General features: G+C 44.5%; 1 long non-coding RNA gene across 2 annotated transcripts; it reads right to left on the reverse strand.

Moving 5' to 3' along the window:
* Positions 1-8295, reverse strand: LOC144178294 (uncharacterized). Of its 2 annotated transcripts, XR_013323988.1 has the most exons (4): positions 7773-8295; positions 5723-6082; positions 3332-3398; positions 1-1360 (listed from the first exon to the last, which is right to left on the reverse strand). It is a non-coding gene; the product is annotated as an uncharacterized LOC144178294 (long non-coding RNA). The 2 variants fall into 2 exon arrangements; XR_013323989.1 differs by lacking the exon at positions 3332-3398 and having other exon boundaries at positions 2-1360.
* Positions 8296-8321: the final 26 nt, after the last annotated feature.

Raw genomic sequence — 8321 nt, forward strand, 5'->3', positions numbered from 1 at the left:
GGGCAAAGATTAGACATACAGACAGGGTGATGTAAACTTTTATTGAAGCGATAGAGGAATGTGGTGTGGGAGAAGAAGCTATGGGCAACGAGTGACCATCTTAGTCCGATTGACTGTACGCTGCAGTTGCCCGAGTTCAGGGCCCTCTGATATTTGAGTGGGTAATAGGAGAGATTTTTACAATTGGTGCATTTATGTTAAGCAGCTATCTGCCTCCGACTGTGGCTGAACTGACACCAGATTCTCTAAAATAATCGTCGTCATTTTGAAGTGATGCGGTATTGGTGCACAAATGCATGTGTGCCTTGGTTGGAAGTCCCGCAGAGGTGTGGAAGATTGTAGAAATCGCACAGTATGTCTTGCTACTGTGCACGTCTACTCGACCTTAAAACGACAGGCAGAACAATGCACCCTCATTCTCCTGCTCCTCCACAAAATTCCCTAACCAAGGAAAACGTGCACATTAATGCCACATTGCATAAAAATTACAGCCATAATTTTAGAGAATTTAGGCCCCGATGTCTGGTGTTCCATTGCTGTGCCCCATAAATGTGAAAGCACTGCTCGACTCGGTAGGCTGAAATCCGGCATCGCAACAGAGAAATGGTGGGCAAAATGGATGACAGCCTGGTCACACACAATGCACCCATGATCTTTCACAGATCTCCAAATACTATATTGTACATAGGCTCGTACCGTCAGGCTCAATTGTTAACTTATAACCAATAATAAGAATAAGTGTAATTAATAAGCGGTTTATTTTACCATACAACATATAGCGAAGTTGATGGTGCCGTGACTTTATTGTTATGTCGAATGATGTTATGAGTGGGTTGGACTGTATATATAATGTTCCTGTGGGTTGTTTTTATTGCTTCGAAATAATCTTTGGCTGCTACAACTCCCTTATATTTTCTCTCCAAAACAGACTTATTGCTGCTCCCATACAGTCCAAAATGACTGGGGCCAATCACATCACTTCCAGTGGGTTCCAGTTGCTTTGAGGCCTCTGGACAGCTTGGAAGGTACCCCAGAGCTTGCGACGTGTGGGTAAACCTCCGAGCCAATGCGCGATCCAGCTCATCCCTGCCTGCCAGCCAGTTGGCATGGCATCTGCAGGCAGCGTAGTGTGCTGGTAGGCCATCCATTCAGCAATGGGACTTGGAGCACTTTTCCCTACTTTCCACACTGCCGCCTTCAGCTGCAGTAGCCTCTGGTCCAGCTTGACATTGGTGACGTGGCACAGTGGACCAGATCCTGGAACAGCTCTACCCCCTTCACCAGCTCCACCATGGCAAGGCACTTGCAGAACTGGACCCCGTAGGCGACATGGTGCTGTGTGGAACGCAGGGCTGGCTTCCTGAGTGGTGTAATGTGCAGTGGTTAATATGGAAAAAAACCTGTTTGGCAAATGTAACAAAAATGGTGTCAAACATGAGGAATGATGGTGGTGGCATTGTCTCTACGAAAAAAAGAGCTTTTTGCAATACTTCGGGCAGCAACGTCTGCTTAACACCTCGAATTTGTCTCCGAGAGTCAGTCCGACTTCCTCTGTGACTGCACAATGGCTTCAGACAATGACAAGAACGACAATGATCGTGATGATGCACTGGGTAATGCTTGTGAGTAACTATGCATAAGTAATGCAAACCTACTGCTCCCTTTTTGTTTGGTGTCCGGCAGGCATTGAGGCAGAGCTGCCCATCATAGCAGTTTTTTCTTCACAGTTTTTAAGTTAATTCTAAGCTGAAACCCATCTTTTCAAATCACAATGCAAAAAAAAATTACGATTAGAGAAAATTTTGAGAATTGAATGTTTTCTTTAGAAACAATGTGGAGGTGCAAGGTGCAAACTTGGGAATGGGGAATAGAAAAGTAATTGGGCTATATACCGAAAAGCATGTAAAGATAGAAAGGTGAAGCCTTCTGAGATTTGGGTGCACCCATTTATTTATTTATTTATTATACCTCAAAGGCCCCTGTACAGGGGTTTTACATGAGGGGTGGGCATACATTAATAATACAGTGGTTGAAAGTCAGTACAAAATTTCTTCAATGGCTTGGTGAAAACGGATGGGACTGGAGTGGACCACGGCTTCGGCGGGAAGGTCATTCCAGTCTTTGGCTGATTTTATAAAAAAAGAATTCTGATGGGCAGAGGTGAGCGTCTTTCCTGGGTAAACAGCCAATGGGTGGTGGACGCGGTCAGAGTGACGGTGTACTTCTTTAATGACGTTGGGAGCTGTTCGAGAATGATAAAACTTATGAAGCAAGCAGAGCCGCCTAACTTTGCGCCTTGTTTCTAGTAGAGGAAGATTAGCTTGACTTTTTAGATTAGTGACGCTCGTGTGATAGGAATAGTCTGAAAAAATAAACCTTGCCGCACGGTTTTGTACAGATTCAAGTGTATTAGATAAGTTAGAAAGGTGGGGATCCCAGATTGCACATGCGTATTCGAGTTTAGGTCGTATAAGTGTTTGATAGGTTAGCAATTTGACGGATGTAGAACAAAAACGTAAATTTCGGCGCAAGTACCCAAGAACGCGATTGGAATCATTGGTCACGTTAGTAATGTGAGTTGTCCAAGTAAGATCCTGGGTTAAAGTTACGCCTAGATACTTATAGGTTTTTACAGACGAAACGTTACAATTCCCAATTACATAGCAATGCGAAATGTAGGCCGGCCTGCGATGGAATGACACTGCTGAGGTTTTAGTAACGTTTAAAGACATTAACCATGTATCGCACCAATTTTTAATAATAATAAGGTCGCGCTGGAGAATTATATTATCATTGCTATTGTAGATGGGACGATATAGGACGCAATCATCAGCGAAAAGACGTATGTTAGACTGGATATTAGTTGGCAAGTCGTTGATGTAAATTAGGAATAGCAAGGGTCCTAAAACTGTTCCTTGAGGCACTCCTGAGAGAACGGGAGATAGGCTAGAAGAGTGCGAGTTGGCGAATACAAACTGCTTACGGTTAGTTAGAAAATTTTGCAACCAAGCAAATACAGCGGGGTCAAGGTTTAGACGAGATAACTTTAGAAATAATCTGTTATGTGGGACTTTATCAAATGCCTTCTCGAAATCTAGAAATAAGGAGTCTACAGGTACATTCATGTCCAGGTTAGTACTTATGTCGTTAATAAATAAAGCTAACTGGGTGTCGCATGATAGTCCTTTAAGAAAACCATGTTGATTGGGGTGGAAAAAGTTAAGGGACGTTAAGAATTTTGTAATGCGGGAATAAATAACATGTTCCATGAGTTTACACGAGATACTAGTAAGCGAAATAGGACGGTAGCTGTTTTGTGACGAGGAATTACCTTTTTTTGGTACTGGAATGATCTTGCCCACCTTCCAGTCCTGCGGGACCACTCCAGATGATAGCGACTGTTGGAAAATGAGCGAGAGTATAATACTGGATATGTGTTTAGTATTTTTGAGGATTTTGGAATTGATGCCATCCACGCCTGATGAAGAAGTGAGCTTGAGCGATTCAATCAGTTTCAAGATACCGTTAGCCTCAAAGGTAATGCCGGGCATGATTGGGTGATCGTAGAAAGGAAAGTTCGGTAATTCTGTATCGGGCTCCTTCGTGAACGCCGAGCAAAAGGTAGAATTTAATTTACGGGCAACATCAGACACTGGAATCGGACAATTATGTTCGTCATACAAGCAGATGGGTTTCGAGTGGTTCGGATTTATTGATTTCCAGAATTGTTTAGGGTTATTCTGTAGCATGGTGGGCAGAGATGTAGAGAAGAAAGACCGTTTAGCTTTAGCCGAAAGCGATAGGAAAAGTTTCTCAGATTGGCGATACCTGTCCCAAGCACTAGCATTGTTTTTTTATTTTAGCCGCTTTATATTGCCGCTTCTTTTTGTTCTTAAGGCGTTTAAGTGAGTTATTAAACCAGGGAGACGTTGATCGTTCAGTCACAGAAATAGTGGGGATGTATTTTTTTATTAGAGTCTCTAATTTATTTTTGAAGAGTAACCAGTTACTTTCAACAGAACGGTCAAAAAAGTTTGGAACAAATTCTGCATAAAAATGCTCAAGTTCCGCATTCATACTACCGTAATCGCCTTTGTCGTATAAGGTTATCGTTTTTCTAATTCGCGGCAGGTCGGGCACATCGCCTTCAACTGAAACGTGGATGATAGAGTGGTCCGATAGTCCTGGGTGATATGTAATAGACGAAACGCTATCTGGGTTAGATGAAAGCACGAGGTCAAGGATCGATGAAGTGTGGTCCGTCTGTCTTGTCGGATTTGTGACGAGTTGAGTCAAACCAAAAGTGAGGCACGTGTTAACAAAGTCAGCTTCTATGTTATGCCTCACAGTTGACGCTGCAAGATTTGACCAATTGATTGCTGGAAAGTTAAAATCACCGAACAAAAGAAAAGAAGCCTGGCGATGGGAAGAAATTAAAGAACGAAGCGCTTCATGCAGATGAATGACAAAGGAATGGTCAGCGTCGGGCGGGCGGTAACAAACGCCAATAGTAATTGGGGGATAGGACGATTTGCAGCGCACAAAGAGCAGTTCAAGTGGGGAAGGAACGTTTATTACGGAGCACTGTAAGCTGCTGTGAGCAGCTATCAGTACGCCGCCACCACGTTTACCAGAACGATCGCAGCGAAAAATGTCAAAGTTAGGAAATGCAGATTCAATTTCGGAGTCGCTTATTGAAGCATTGAGCCACGTTTCAGTTAGAGCAATGAGATTACATTCCATGGTATCAATGAGGGCATGAAGCGAATCACATTTGGGTAGAACACTCCTGATATTAGTATAAAGACACGACAGGGCAGTAGCATTCGAGGGTTTTTTTGCTCTTGATTAGTGGCTATACTTGGCGCGGAACAACACTGTTAGAGCTGTGATCAAATAAATAAGTTGTGTCGCCGATCGCAAGCTTGTCGTAACGAAGTTTAAAAGATTTCTTTTGAGAGTTAGCAAACTGCAGCAAATTTTTACGGGCTAAGCGAGTGTTTGGCGAATAGTCTTCGGAAATACTGAAGTCCGTATCTTTCAGGTTCTTGGAGAGGATGGCATTTTTAACTTTAAAGTGGGAGAACTTGACAATAATAGGCCTGTTCTTACCGGCAACAAACTTACCAAGCCTGTGAGCACGCTCGATATCTGTAGGTGCCACCTCAATTTGCAGGTTCGTACTGCAAACATTAATTACAGAACTTTCTGACTGTGCCCAAGTTTCGTTGAAGCTATCTGTGACACCAAAGAACAAGAGGTTGGATCGCCGTGCCCTGTCGTCAGAATCGTCCATCCTAGACACTAACTTGGCAATCTCTGACGCATTACCCTCTGCTAGGGTTCGGACGGTTTGAACTTCACTTTTTACGCTCTTTAAAGAGGAACAGTCGCCTTCAATCTTAGATAGTCTCTCCTTAATTTCAGTAAACATGAGATCTGTTTCGGAGAGCTTAGCTTGAATTGATTTAACTTCAGCGAGAAGAGACGCTTGACCAGACTGTAGTTGCTGGAGAAGTTTCACAATTTCAGAGGAATCCTCTGCAGTGGCAGCGCGAGTGTTAGGGCCAGGGTTCAGTTCAATATCTCCCGACAACAACAACAACTCTGATATAACGCGGCAACAGTCACAAACGATAGCAACACAGCAGCATGGGCTCGGCAGCACTAACAAAGCACGGTAGCGAGTACGCGGTGCAAGTAAGGCAAAGCGATTATTTACCTGCGTGAAAAGTAGCGGGAACTTGTAAGAGCGGCGCATCGCGTGCGTGCTGCCGAGCCCAACAAACGGTGCCCTCGCTGTGGCTAGCTTTATCCGGTGGTGGTCTGGTGTCGTAGACGAATCAGTCACACGTGATGCTGACGTCGACGAAGATATGCTGGGTGCTGACTCGTGCAAAGGACCAGGAATGGAGCAGAATTGGTCAAACCATGGTCCAGGGGGAGATGAAACGTTGAACTGCCACACCGCTGGGTCTACGAGGGGGGAACATCGGTTCGGCACAGGGAAATGAAGCAAGGTTGCGCCAGCTGCGTGCGTCGCTCCGACCAAGGAAAGCGTGGAGCAGACAAATGCTGCAACCTGCGTGAAAAGTAGCGGGAACTTGTAAGAGCGGCGCATCGCGTGCGTGATGCCGAGCGTGCTGCCGAGCCCATTGTGGTGAAGGAGAAGGTAAGGCTTGGAAGAGTTCGGGCGATGCAGTTGTCCCTAGTTGACAAGGTAGCGACAGACAGTGCAGTACAGCCGGTCAACGTCATCAAGGAAGAATCGTGAATATGAAGCTTGAGCAAGGGCCAAATCATACCCAGCTTTCCCGCTCAAAATTCTAACCTCGCAGGAACCTAGGAAAATTACTTCAGGAAAGTGATATTTGGCACAAAGCAAGACTTCAATGGGAAGATAGAAACACTAGAAGAACTTTTCAGGTTTCTGAATAGTTTATGTGTAATTCGCGATCAAATTTTACTCCCCATGCATTTCAATGGGATAGTTTCCATGGCTCAGGAACCTACTCGCAAAACATGCAAGACTTGAAACTGTACGCAAAGCAAGTTTTCACCCCCAATATTAGCAGCGCGAAACAACTTCACATTACGCTGAATAACTACAGATTAATCGCTGTTGAACGGACTGCCATGAGCGGTAAAGCTGCACATGCTTCACTGGTTTGATAGACACGTGGTAGTTGGGTCAACCGCTAATGACAGATGTAGACATTGGGTAGGACACCGCAATGAGATCTGGCTGCTGGTACCCTATGCCACTGCCCTTCCATGGTGTCGCCTAGAAGACACATGGAAGGTTGTGCGACCGGCAGCATCAGGTACACCGTACAACATTGGGGCCTAACGTCGTAACTACACTGGATTTGTTGCAGCACTTCCTGCCTCACCACCTCAGGTAAGAACACTAGAGAAACCAAACTTAACTGTGTGCCTGCACCTCTCAATTTCAAACATTTCAACAAAGATTGAAAAATAAAATGCACGTCGCGAACCTGTTTGCTCTCTGCTGCTAAAGACAATATACCATTTATTGTCCGTGTAGTTAATAATGGTTACACTAAAATGTGTGCAGGTCCGCTCCCCCTTGCTGGTTTACAAGTTCCCCTATCCCTATGTAGATATCCACAAATCTAATGGTCCTGTGCATAAAGTATTAGCTGTGCATAAATACATTCGCTCCAGTTGGTTCTACCATATTGAACGCAATGAGATGACAGCGGTGCTTCCTTGGCGAAAACAACCTGCCAAATTCTAACCTCTATTACTAAAAATATTTCCTATCAACACAATACATATTTGGATTCAGCAAGCTGACACCAAAACGACAAAATTTTGATACATCTTTCACATTCCAAATTTTCTTCTATTTAATCCTACAGTGGCTTTAAAACGTTGAGAAGTACATGTTCTGCAAAAATTTCCGCCCCGCATTTTGTGTCTCTAAAAGATATGGTAAACAAAACACTCAGATAATGTAAAATCAATATGTACCACTGCTTTTCCTCACCACAGTATCTTGCACGTGCCTGCTTTACTCACATAAAGTATCAAGCGCTCTATTTCTAGAAATATGCATATTTGAATGAGCAGCACAACCGCTGAACACGATGGTTGCCCGAGAACTGCTCATCGGTCGCATATGATGGAGCCCAGAAAAACTACAGGGGTAGAGATTTTCCCGGTGGAGCAACATCATAATGCCTACCGGAATTACAAAATAGAAAAATTAAACGGCGGAGATAAGTCAGCTTCAACACTGAACTCACCGAAACACAATTCAAGCATTCAACCAAGAACAACTCGACGTGTGGCTCCGCGGATCCAACATGTTTACCAACGTGTTTGTCAAATTTATTGCTGCAACTAACAAACTACTGAGCTACTTACTGATTAGCCAACAGCTATGCGGGCAGCTTGACAATGCTAAGCTTTAGGTATGCCAACAGAGACCAGAGTGATTCGAAAGAGACAGCGCAAGCCGCGCTGGTCGCGAAGCAGGCGAAGCGGGCGAAGGCTCAAACATGGGCTCAAAGGCATGCGAACAATTTTTATTTTTTGTTGGCACGCGGCGTGCGAACTAAAAATAAAAATTGTTCCCACGCGGCGTGCGAACTAAAAATAAAAATTGTTCCCACGGGGCGTGCGAATAGGGACACCCCGCAAATCGTTCACTCGGGGGGGGGGGCTAGGGAATTGCTGCGCCTACGTCGGCGTTGTCCCTAGGCGCTCAAAAATAAGTTAAGTGACGTCACGTTTTGATCACGCGACCTAAGGATTTCTTTTCTCCTTCTAGCCGCTACCCGCCTAGTGGTAGG

Source organism: Haemaphysalis longicornis, unplaced genomic scaffold, assembly GCF_048455015.1.
Source record: "Haemaphysalis longicornis isolate Haplotype H1 unplaced genomic scaffold, Haemaphysalis longicornis Haplotype H1 scaffold_4, whole genome shotgun sequence".
NCBI classification, from domain to species: domain Eukaryota; kingdom Metazoa; phylum Arthropoda; class Arachnida; order Ixodida; family Ixodidae; genus Haemaphysalis; species Haemaphysalis longicornis.